The following is a 12663-nucleotide window of genomic DNA, read 5'->3' as shown; positions in this document are numbered from 1 at the left end:
GATTTCCGCTTCCGGATGTAGGCCGCCTCGTGACCTCGCCACGAATTACGGTCCTCAGCAGTATGCATCCGCACTGGTCATGCATGCTTTCTAGTCATCTATCCATCTCACATTCAGAGCTTTATATATTGAAATACACAAAGAAACGTCCTTGTCTGCTACACGTTCAGACTACCATATCATTGTCATTAAGGCCACAAAGCCGTCTTTCCCTCAAGCCTGTTCCCTAATGTTTTCCTTCGTATTCCTTTGTCTCATACCAGTTCCCAATGTGCATCTCTCCATTACCGAGTAATTCACACTAACAAAAGGTTTTTGCATTTAAAACCCATGTCTCATTGCCCTAAGTCAAGAGGAATTCCACACGCTTGTCATATGTTTTATATACAGCGTCTTTCATGGGGAACAACGAATACCTTAGGAGGCTACATTCATTGAAATGAGTAGCAAAGGCGTCGACATAAATGGCACAAGAAAAATTACACTATTAAATGAAGAGGAGAGCGCGGACGGATGGAAATAGTACACTGAAAGCCTTTACTAAGGGGAGCAACTGCCTGATTACGTGATAGAAGAACAAATGGGAGTCGAAACGGTAAAAACACAAGATCCAGTATTAGAAACAGAATTTGACAAAGCTTTGGAAGATATGAGATCAGATATAGCGGAAGACACGGATAACACTCCTTCAGAATTTCTAAAATCGTTACGGTAAGTGACAACCAAACTAACATTCAAGTCGGTTTGTATAATATGTGAATCTGGAGACACACCATCAAACATCCGCACAATTTCGAAGATAAAAACGGCAAAATATGACCCGCACAATTCGGAAGACAGCTAGAGCATACAAGGGCGAGATCTATCGGGAAATCAGCTTACCTGCTCTTGCATCCAAGATGATACTAATGTACACAAGAATTGAAAAATTTGGGGACTATTGGATGAAAGTTAATTTAGGTTTAGGGAAGGGAAATGCAGCAGAGAGCCAGTTTGTTAATGGAAGGAATATTTACGAAAATGAAAAAACCTTCACAGGACCTGTCGACGTAAAAAGAAAAGCGTTCGACAATGTGAGACGGTGCAAGATATTTGAAATTTAGGACAAGAGGTGAAACCTATACGGAAAGACTTTTATGATATACTTTGTACAAGAACAGAAGGGAGATCAAAGACCAATAACGAAGTATTCGGATTGAAATTAGTGGAAGTCAGGGATATAGTCTTTCACACCTACTATTCAATTTATACATCGTTGAAGCAACGACTAAAATAAAGGAACGGCTCAATATTGGGATTGAAATTCATGGTGAAAAAATATGAGTAATGGGATTGGCTGATGGCTGTCTTCAGTGAATCTGAAAAATTATTGCAACATTTATTGGACGGAATGGACAGTTTGGAAAGCGCGCACTATGGATTGAGACTGAGGCGAAGAAAGACAAAAGTAACGAGGGGTAGCAGGGATGAGATTAGTGATGAATTTATCATCGAAATTGAGAACCTCGAAGTAAATGAAGCAAAGGTATAAGTTACCTTTGAAGCAAAACAACACTTATACACGAACCAAATATTACATAAAAAGCAGACAAGCACAGGCGAAGAAGGCATTCCTGACCGTGAGAAGCCTACTAACATCAAACATAGGCCTTAATTTGAGGAAGAAAGTTATGAGATTCTACGTTTTGAGCACAGCACTGTATAGTAGTGAAACATGGACTGTGGGAAAACCAGACAAGAAGAGAACTGACTGAAGCGTTTGTGATGAGTTGCTTCAAAAGGATGTTGAAAATTAGGTGGACATACGACAAGGAATTAGGAGGTTATCCACAGAATAGGGAGAGAATGTGGAAAACATTGACAAAAAGAAGCGGCAGTGTGATAGGAGACGTGTTAACACATCAAGAAATAACTTCCGGTAGTATAGGACGAAAATGTAGAGGGCAAAAATTGTAGGAGAAGACCGAGAAGAATTAATACCCTACTCCGATCTCCGGGAGGGGTCAGCCACCAACGAAAGATTAACGTTCTGTGAGGCGGACAGTGGAATGTCAGAAGTTTGAAAGTGATAGGGGAGCTACAAAATATGAAAAGGGAAATGCGAAGGCTCATTCTAGATATAGTGGGGATCAGTGGAGTGAAATGGGACGAAGATAAGGTTGTGTGATAAAACGAATATAGAGTAATATCAACAGCAGCGGAAAATGGTATAACAGGGGAAGGATTCGGTATGATTAGGAAAGTAGGGCAGAAAATGAGTTATTGTTACAAGTTCAGTGACAAGGTTGTTTTCATCAGAATCGACAGAAAAAACCGTCACCAATATGAACAGGTCTACATGCAAACGTCACAAGCAGAAAATGAAGAAATAGAGAAAGTATTTGACGATACTGGAAGGATAACTCATTACGTAAAAGGCGAAAAAAATTTTAATAATCTTGGGAGACTGGTATGAGGTTGTAAGGGAAGAAGTAGAAGGAACACTTACGGTAAAATATGGCCTTGGTAATAAAAATAAGAAAAAAGAGAAAGTCCATGTGGAGTTTGCTGGTCTCCCATCTGGCGCCTCCCCAGGTGGCGAGTAGGGGAATGCTCACCATATATGGTGGGCACCGGGGAAATAAAATACCCGGGTTGGACGAAAACTAGCAACTGCTGCCTTGTAGTATGATATTGGCTTATCAAAGGCTAAAGGAAGAAAACCTTGAGTAAAAATTACCTGGTCCTCCGGTTGGGGGTTGTGCAGTGGGCCAGCTCCTCACTCATATAAAAACAAACATGCTAAAAATCTAATAATATGCCTCGGAAAAATTGGAACTTTGGACGACGAACTGGCGATGAGAAACGGAAAATGATGTTTGGATGCTGGAATGTGCAAGGTACTTCCATGAAAATAAATTTACTACCTGCAGAACTTGACATGTTCAACATGGATGTTGTCGTACTCTCTGAAACAAAGAAGAAAGGTCAAGGAGAAGAAGAACTGGATAATTATGTACATATCGGGAGTGGGGTATCAAAAGCAGTAAGAGCCAAAGCAGGAGTCTCCATTATGATAAAGAAATCATGGAAAAAAAGAATCACAAATTGGACATTCATCAATGAACGTATTATAACTGTTGAAATGACATTATTTGCTAGGGAAGTTGTGATTATTGGCGTATATGCACCCACGAACGACACAAAATATAAGGAGAAACGTACATTCTGGGCAACCCTCAGGGAGACTATTGAAAAAATCCCAAGAAGAAAGAAACTGATTATCATGGGAGATATGAATGGAAGGGTAGGAATTAGAGAATCCTGTAGAATAGTAGGAAAACATGGAGAGGACGAATATAATGACAATGGGGAACGATTGATTGCAATTTGTGAACAATTTGATCTAAAAATTACCAACACATTTTTCAAAACTAAGGGTATTCATAAATATACTTGGCAACAGAACACTAATGAACTTCGTTCTATAATAGATTATATTACCACTAGGCAAACAAGTAGTTTCAAGGCAGTAGACATCAGGTCTTATAAGGGAGCCCAGAGTAGATCAGACCACTATTTAGTAAAAATGAAGTCTTTTTGGCCATGGAAAAATGCAAGGAATGACACAAGTGACATAAACAAAACGAACCAGACTGAGAAAGATGAAAATTTACCTTTTAATATTGACAGCCTACAAGACGAAAGTATCAGAATACATTTTTGCTGCCAGGATGGAAAGGAAGTACAGAGGAAATATATGACTATATAAAAACTAATGTCAAAATCATAGCAACAGAGGTGTTGGGTAAACAAAATAGCAGCCACAACCGTGCTGCAGAGTGGTGGTGAGAGGAAATAGAGTTCCTCGTTAGAGAAAAACGAAACGCGTTCCTTCAGTGGTTGACTGATATATCAGAAGAAACAAGATCAATATACAAGGAAGAGAAGAATGAAGTGATAAAGAAAATAAGGATGGCAAAAAATGAAGCATGGGAAAGAACATGTGCCAAGGTGAATAGCAAATTAGGATTTGGGAGAACAAAAGAAGCATGGTCAGTATTAAAAGGGCTTCGACAGGATACAAAAACCAAAACCAATCTCCAACTGATAACACAAAAGAAATGGAAGAGTATTTCCAAAAATTATTAAATGAGGACAGAGAAGAATATCTAGAAGAAGGAACAGTGGAAGAAAAAGGACATGAAGATGATGAGAAACAGATTTTAGAAAGTGAAGTACTTCGGGCGTTGAGAACAGGTAAGAACTAGTAAAACACCGGGACCAGGCAATATCAATCTGGAGTGTCTGAAATATGGTGGTGACAAAATTATGAAACTGATGACACAGCTCTTCAACAAAATGATACACGGAGATTCAATACCCAACGAGATGAAGCTAGGTTACATTAATAACATATTTAAGAAAGGGGATCGCAAAATTTGTTCAAACTATCGAGAAATTTATGTTACAAACACATTAATGAGAGTTTTTGCGAAAGTAATTAAATACAAACTGGAAAACAAATTTTAGAACCCAAGAGGAACAATGTGGATTCACGGCTGGGAGATCATTTGTAGCCCATATTTTCACATTACGACAGATTTTGGAGAAACATAGTGAAAAATCAAAAAATATAGGATTAATTTTCATAGATCTAGAAAAAGCGTATGATACTGTTTCAAGAAAATTACTTTGGAGAGCACTACATATGACAAATATGAACCCTTCCTTGATTAAAATAATACAACAGATGTATAAAAATAACATTTGCCAAATGAAGGTTGGTAATAAACTTTCACAGAAATTTAGAACAAGCAAAGGCCTTTTAAGGGCTGTCTCATATCACCATCATTATTTAAAACCTATATAGATATTAGCCTTAGAACTTGGTCTCGTAAATGTAATAGTATGGGATTGGAAATACAAGATGGAGTATATCTACATCATTTATTGTTTGCTGACGATCAAGTAGTCGTAGCACAAGATGGCGAGGATGCTAACTACAGGGTGGTCCATTGATCGTGACCGGGCCAAATATCTCACTAAATAAGCGTCAAATGAAAAAACTACAAAGGACGAAACTTGTCTAGCTTGAAGGGAGAAACCAGATAGCGCTATGGTTGGCCCGCTAGATAGCGCTGCCATAGGTCAAACGGATATGAACTGCGTTTTTTTAAAAGTAGGAACCCCCAATTTTTATTACGTATTCGTGTAGTACGTAAAGAAATATGAATGTTTTAGTTGGACCACTTTTTTCGTTTTGTGATAGATGGCGCTGTAATAGTCACAAACGTATAAGTACGTGATATCACGTAACATTCCGCCAGTGCGGACTGTGTTTGCTTCGTGATACATTACATGTGTTAAAATGGACCGTTTACCAATTGCAGAAAAGGTCGATATCGTGTTGATGTATGGCTATTGTGATCAAAATCCCCAACGGGCGTGTGCTATGTATGCTGTCGGTATCCTGAACGATATCATCCAAGTTTCCGGACCGTTCGCCGGATAGTTACGTTATTTAAGGAAATAGGAAGTGTTCAGTCACATGTGAAACGTCAACCACGACCTGCAACATATGATGATGCCCAAGTAGGTGTTTTAGCTGCAGTCGCGGCTAATACGCACATCAGTAGCAGACAAATTGCTCGAGAATCGGGAATCTCAAAAACGTCAGTGTTAAGAATGCTACATCAACATCGATTGCACCCGTACTATATTTCTATGCACCAGGAATTGTTGCATGGCAACGATTATGAACGTCGTGTACAGTTCTGCCACTGGGCACAAGAGAAATTACAGGACGATGACAGATTTTTTGCACGCGCTCTATTTAGCGACGAAGCGTCATTCACCAACAGCGGTAACGTAAACCGGCATAATACGCACTATTGGGCAACGGAAAATCCACGATGGCAACGACAAGTGGAACATCAGCGACCTTGGCGGGTTAATGTATGGTGCGGCATTATGAGAGGAAGGATAATTGACCCCCATTTTATCGATGTCAATCTAAATGGTGCAATGTATGCTGATTTCCTACGTAATGTTCTACCGATGTTACTACAAGATGTTTCACTGCATGACAGAATGGCGATGTACATCCAACATGATGGATGTCCGGCACATAGCTCGCGTGCGGTTGAAGCGGTATTGAATAGCATATTTCATGACAGGTGGATGGGTCGTCGAAGCACCATACCTTGGCCCGCACGTTCAGTGGATCTGACATCCCCGGATTTCTTTCTGTGGGGAAAGTTGAAGGATATTTACTATCGTAATCCACCGACAACGCCTGACATCATGCGTCAAGGCATTGTCAATGCATGTGCGAACATTACGGAAGGCGAACTACTCGCTGTTGAGAGGAATGTCGTTACACGTATTGCCAAATGCACTGAGTTTGACGGGCGTCATTTTGAGCATTTATTGCATTAATGTGGTATTTACAGGTAATTATGCTGTAACAGCATAGGTTCTCAGAAATGATAAGTTCACAAAGGTACATGTATCACATTGGAACTATCGGAATAAAATGTTCAAACGTGCCTACGTTCTGTATTTTAATTTAAAAAACCTATCTGTTACCAACCGTTCGTCTGAAATTGTGTGCAATATGTTTGTGACTATTACAGCGCCACCTGTCACAAAGCTAAAAAAGTAGTCTACCTAAAACATTCATATTTCTTTACGTACTACACGAATATGTAATAAAAAATGGGGTTCGTATTTTAAAAAACGCAGTTGATAACCGTTTGACCAATGGCAGCGCCATCTAGCGGGCCAACCATAGCGCCATCTGGTTTCCCCCTTCAAGCTAGACAAGCTTCGTTATTTGTAGTTTTTTAGTTTGGCGCTTATTTCGTGAGATATTTGACCTGGTCACGATCAATGGACCACCCTGCATATGTGCAATCAACTAGCAGTAGCATACAAAACTTGTGGTTTGAAGATTAATTACCAAAAACCAGAACACTTGGCTAATGGTTCAGATGACCTATACATTGAAGGAAAGAAAATCAAAAAGATAAACGCTTTCTGCTATTTGGGATCCACTTTAGAAATCGAGGGAAAATCAGAGTCCGAAATCAATAAAAGAATTAGTAGCGGACGGAAGGTCATTGGGATGCTTAACTCAGTCTTATGGAGCAGGAATATAATGAGCAGAACTAAAAAATTAATATACAAATCCATATTAGAAGTGTGCTTCTGTAAGGAACGGAGACCTGGACAATTAATCTGAAGCACATTAAAAAATTACAAGCTCTAGAGATGGACTTCTGGAGACGATCGGCAAGAATTTCCAGGAAAGAAAAGATAAGGAACACAGAAATAATAAGAAGAATGGAAATAAAAGAAAGAATATATGGCGCAATTGATAGGAAGAAATTACAGTGGTACGGGCATGTACCACGAATGGAGAAATCCAGAATACCAAAATTGATACTGGATTGGGAACGGGAGGGGAGAAGAAGAAGAGGACGACCTATGACCACCTGGCTCCAAATCGTACAGCACACGATGAGTGGAATGGGCGCAAAGGAAGAGGACACACAAGATCGAAACACCTAGAGGAATGTTTTGAAAATATATTTTAAGAACGTTTATTCTTTGTATTGTAATTTACGAGTAAATGTATTATGTTGGAGATAAGCCTCTGTAATGACGAAACGCTCAAAATAAAAAAAATAAAAGAAATTCAGTACTGACAGCGAATAACCTATTCAAGAAACACAAGGGGAGGAGATACACGTGGAAGAGGCCCGAATACACGGGAAAATTCCAGCTCTCACCCCCAGGGGGCTCAAACGTTTTTTGTGAGTACGTGCTTGGGTACCATGGGGCCCCAGGTTTTGCGACATTACTTCCTTTCCGTGCTGCAAGACTATACTTCTAGTACCCCTTCCCCCTCTGCCTCTCCATCGGATGGTTTTCTTGGTGGAGACCCTAAGTGCACCAGTTTTATTATCTGGGACTCGACTTTCCACTTTCAGCGTTTTATACAACTTTTCATTAAATAAACATATCGTCCCCATTCTTGGGATTGACCTGCCACCAATTTGCAAAATTCTCCAAAAGTGTGGATCGTGAGGGAAGTCGCCCAGTGACGTGTCTGCTTCACCTTTGGCTTTTACATTTTTGTACCTTTCCCTTTAATAAGGTAATACACCCAAAACTCAGCACCGTAGCCATCCCATTGTGAGGGGGTGTCGTCAAGTACCTACATGTTGGTGCCCCATGTCCACGCACGGACCGCACCGTTTGTGCTTGAGCTGAAAACTCCGAATGTATGCCAAGAACTATGTGCCCATCATGACTGAAGCATGGGGCTCGGAGCAATGGATTTATGACCAGGCAGAGGTTGCCTGTAGAGGACAAAAACTGTAGAGGAAGACAGAGATAGGAGTACATCCAGCAAATAATTGAGGATTTAGGTTGTAAGTGCTACTCTGAGATGAAGAGGTTGGCACACGAGAGGATGTCGTGTCGGGTCGGATCAAGCAAGTCAGAAGACTGATGACTCAAAAAGAAAGCCGTTGCTGAAGGTGAGTGGCGCCCTTCGGCGGAGCCCCCATTCCGAGTGGGTGGCATTTTGCTGGATCAGCTGCAAATGAAGTGGATGAAGGTATCTCCTGCTGGTGGCCATATGGCCCCAGCATACTCTACAGAAGGAAATTCTCATGTAATGAAGAGAGCAACGACCTTGAAATGTTCCCTTCCCTGAATACACCATGGGAGGAACATAGGGATAAGTGCCAAGGAAGGAGATACTCTCTCAATAGAGTGTTTGCGCAGTCACAGGCGATGTTCACTTGTAACAAGCTAGAAGACATGCTGGTGACTATCACTCCCCATAATAGTCTAAGAACAGTGCAGAATATCATTTTCCTCCACAGCCTGCTCTTGCAATTTGATGATCGGCTAATGCCATCTTGCAGCTTTGCGATGTACACTTCGTCTGTCGTGTACATAGGAAGCCAAAGGACAATAGCGTCGCTATCAGAGTCTTCATCTTGGCCTTTGAGGGCGATTCATTGCATGAAAAGTTAAAGGTGACGTTAGACCGATGTGTTGTGAAATCATATCTCCGCCCCTCCCCCCCCCCCCCCCCCCCATCCCAATATGGTGCTTAAAGTGTGCTTGAAATTTGGGCATATGTCTTTGCTTTGCATTGCTAGCCCCATCTGCAAACGAGTACTGCATGTGAACGCTCCTTCTGCCTCTCCCCATATGTGTCACCTGTGGAAAGCACCATTCTCCCTGCTCACTAGGATGCATTGTTTTCCAGAGAGAAGAAAAAAAATACAAGAGTGTAAGACTCTGGACGAACTAACTCATCAAGAAACCAAGAAGAAGTATGAGCAGTTGCACCTAGCATGTACAACAGTATCATAAGCTACAGATACGACATCGCATCTTTGGTGATGCTACTGGCTCCTGTTACGTACACTTCCTACAGTGGGCCCTACGGGCTACGCAATCAAGCCTGCTCCCTGATGGTTGGGGGCTCTCCTCTTGCTGCTTCTCCCACACCTACTTTGGCTTCTCTCCACTAGGAAAATTGCCTCCCCCGCTCCCAGCCAGAGACAAATCACCTCCCACCAGGAAGTGGTCCCTTGGGACACTTCCTTACAAGGTTTCAGCTGGTCTACAACTGGACACTAGCCAGTGGCTGAATGAGGCAGAGGCTGCTGGTCGCAGGGATTCATCATTTTTTTCCTGAAACTGGTCCAGAGAAGCTCTCGCTATCATTCAAATACTCTTAGGAGAGGAAAGATACAAAGAAGTCCTCCAAGAAGAAGGAGATTCCGGTTGCCCCCACGCCTCCCTGTTCCACTCTTGTGGCTGAGGCAGAGATTTCAGAGGCCCCTGAAGCGCAGTTCGCATCACACAATGGAATCTGGAACCTGTGTATATTGGTGCCATAAACCGTTACAGGCCATAAACCAGTGGCAGCAGGTGACCCTAGGGCAAAGCCTGCCGCCATTCATAGCCTCACAGAACATCGATAATATTAGCCTTCATTGGAAGTGTAACGGTTTTTTCCACCACCTTTCTGAGCTCCGACACCTTTTTAGAACTTCTCCTGCTTTCTGCATTGTCCTTTAGGAGACTTGGTTTACTGTGGATAGTATAATAATCGTGCTACCTATGACAGGATGTTGGGTGGAGTTTGCATATTTGTTCTAGACACTCTGTATAGCGAACGTGTGCCTATTAAATACCTGTGGAGGCTGTGGCTGTTAAGGTAAGGGCATTTCAGGATATTAGCATCTGCAGTGTTTGCCTCCTGCTCGATGATGAAGTGTCTCAGAACCAGATTGCGGCTGCGGAAGCGACTGATGTAGGAGCCCAAACAGCCGCAAAACAGTGGGAAAAGGAGGTTGACTGGTCCGTCATCTTATGTAAGCGTGGTTCACAAGATCGACACAAACTAGAACTACAGATTAAGAATATTAAAATACCATACAATCGGGGAATCGGCAAAAATGCCTGAAAGACAACGTGACAGAGTGCATGAGATTAAAGAGATATAAGACAAAAATGAAACTAAAACAGTGTGTACTGATGGTGTATAAAATACATCAAAAAACTGAGCAGCATGACAACGAGAGGTGAGATGTGGTAGGAGAATGCAGTAAACTTTTAGGATCGCTACCCTGGTATAAACTCGTCCTTACGGAGCAAAAACATTTTAGTATAAAAAGCTTAGTTAGGCTTAAAATGACATGCGCAAAAGGGATAACAATGTACACATATAAGGCAGCACTTCGCATCCACACAATATCGAGGGTAATAAAAATAAGCGAGGAGTAAAGGAGCTACGCGCTAGGACAGAGGAAAGCGGATGTGTCACGCATGGGTTCCATGTAGTTGGGGTACAATAGGATTAATCCAACGACAGAGTCTTCGAAACGGAATAATGTAAACTAATTACGTACATGGGAGTGTCACTTTTATGATACAAAATGTAATAATACATAACCATAAGTGTATGGAGAACTGCCTAAAAGTCAACCTAATGGTGCATGTGCTACCAAAAGGATAAAATATAAAACTGTAACAAAATTAGAGGATGTGTGTATATTGAATCGGGGACCTAGAAACGACAGAGAGGCTTCGTCCCCGCCGTAGCCCCCAGTGGTCAACAACCCCACAACAGGCCACAGCAGTCCACCCACCTCACCGCGGCCCCTCAGCGAACCCAGGGTTATTGTACGGTTCGGCTCCCAGTGGACTCCACCACAAGTAGCCTCTGTCTGTACGTATGGTGAGGGGTTGGTTGTTCTCCAGTTTCTACGGACTAACAGTTAATCTCTAGCTCGTGTGTGACGCATCTGTGATATTCACCAGGCCGGTACATGAGCATGTTGCTGAGCTAACTCCTGAGAGATGGCCTTATTTGATTTCACGGAGATAAGGTGTTTTGTCAGCAACATTGCATTTTTCTTATTCTAATGCTGCAGTGATGTACGCTACTGAGACCGTTGCTAGTTAATGGTTGTATGTGGGTTTCTTTGTTGTATGAGAAGCGTCTGTTAAATAGTTCCACCTCATCAGCGATTCTCTGTCTTGGTATGAAATCGGAAGGAACATTTCGGCGTTTTATCTGAAATAGATGCGTTAGTTCATAGTTTAAGTCTTTCAACTTTGTGGGTGCCTGTTATTTCGTCTCCCAAGACCTTTATACTATACATAATGTGCATGAAAGCAAAGTCGAAAGTGGAGCTATTGAGGTTTTCAACTAATCGTATGTGAGGAAGGTACGCATTTTTATTCCAGTTGCCTTTCTTGGAGTGCAGTGCTCGAATTTATTTACTCACAGCTGCTCTCATAAGCTACTGTAAATATTTTGGGAAGTGAGCATTAGTGCTGTTAAAACACTATTTGACATAATGAGGTATAATCTTATTCTATAAACATACCTTGCTGAACTTTATGCTGGTGTTTAACTCAATTAATTTCTTTCGCATGTTGAAGAGATGATAACATGTTCTGGCTGCCCCACAGAGCAATTTGGTACAAAATATTTGATCAGGTTAACATCCGCAACTGAGAAACATATTTATAGACTAAAAGTCCTCTTCAGTTGCTAGTAATTTTCTTAATTTATTCTACGACCGGTTTCGAAGCTTAAAGCTTCATCTTCAGGTACTACCATCTACGAACAAGAGGAGGGGATACTAATGTACAAGTACTATGGGGCTGACATACTAAAATGAAAGCTACAGTTGTAGCAAATGGTTTATTCACATAACTACGAAAACATGAACGTGTGGCAGTCGGGCCAGTCAGTGTTTGTGGATCACATCCATGTCAAACAAACGCGTAGGACTGGAACAAAAATTCTAACTTTGGGGAGCGTTCTGGACAGAAATGAACTCAATGATAACGTAAATAAATAAGTAAGTCATAATCACCTCCAGCGTGAACTCAGGGAAGTATTGTATGTATTCCAAGCCCTATAACTTGACTTACACTATTTTCAATGTACCTCTGCACTGTCGTGACCCTTATTTATAACTAGCTTGTAGTATCTATAGTTTGCAAAATCTGCTCAATAATTTGGAGAAGATTCAGTTGCGTGGTAATGGATTTCTGTGCGTAGCTGCACTGCTTAGCAGGGTTACTCAAACGAAAAAAATTCTACAGCGAATGCGATGCTAAAGTTGGTCCGAC

This window comes from Schistocerca americana, chromosome 3 (genome assembly GCF_021461395.2).
Source record: "Schistocerca americana isolate TAMUIC-IGC-003095 chromosome 3, iqSchAmer2.1, whole genome shotgun sequence".
NCBI classification, from domain to species: Eukaryota; Metazoa; Arthropoda; class Insecta; order Orthoptera; family Acrididae; genus Schistocerca; species Schistocerca americana.
Note: the sequence above shows the minus strand (reverse complement) of the source record.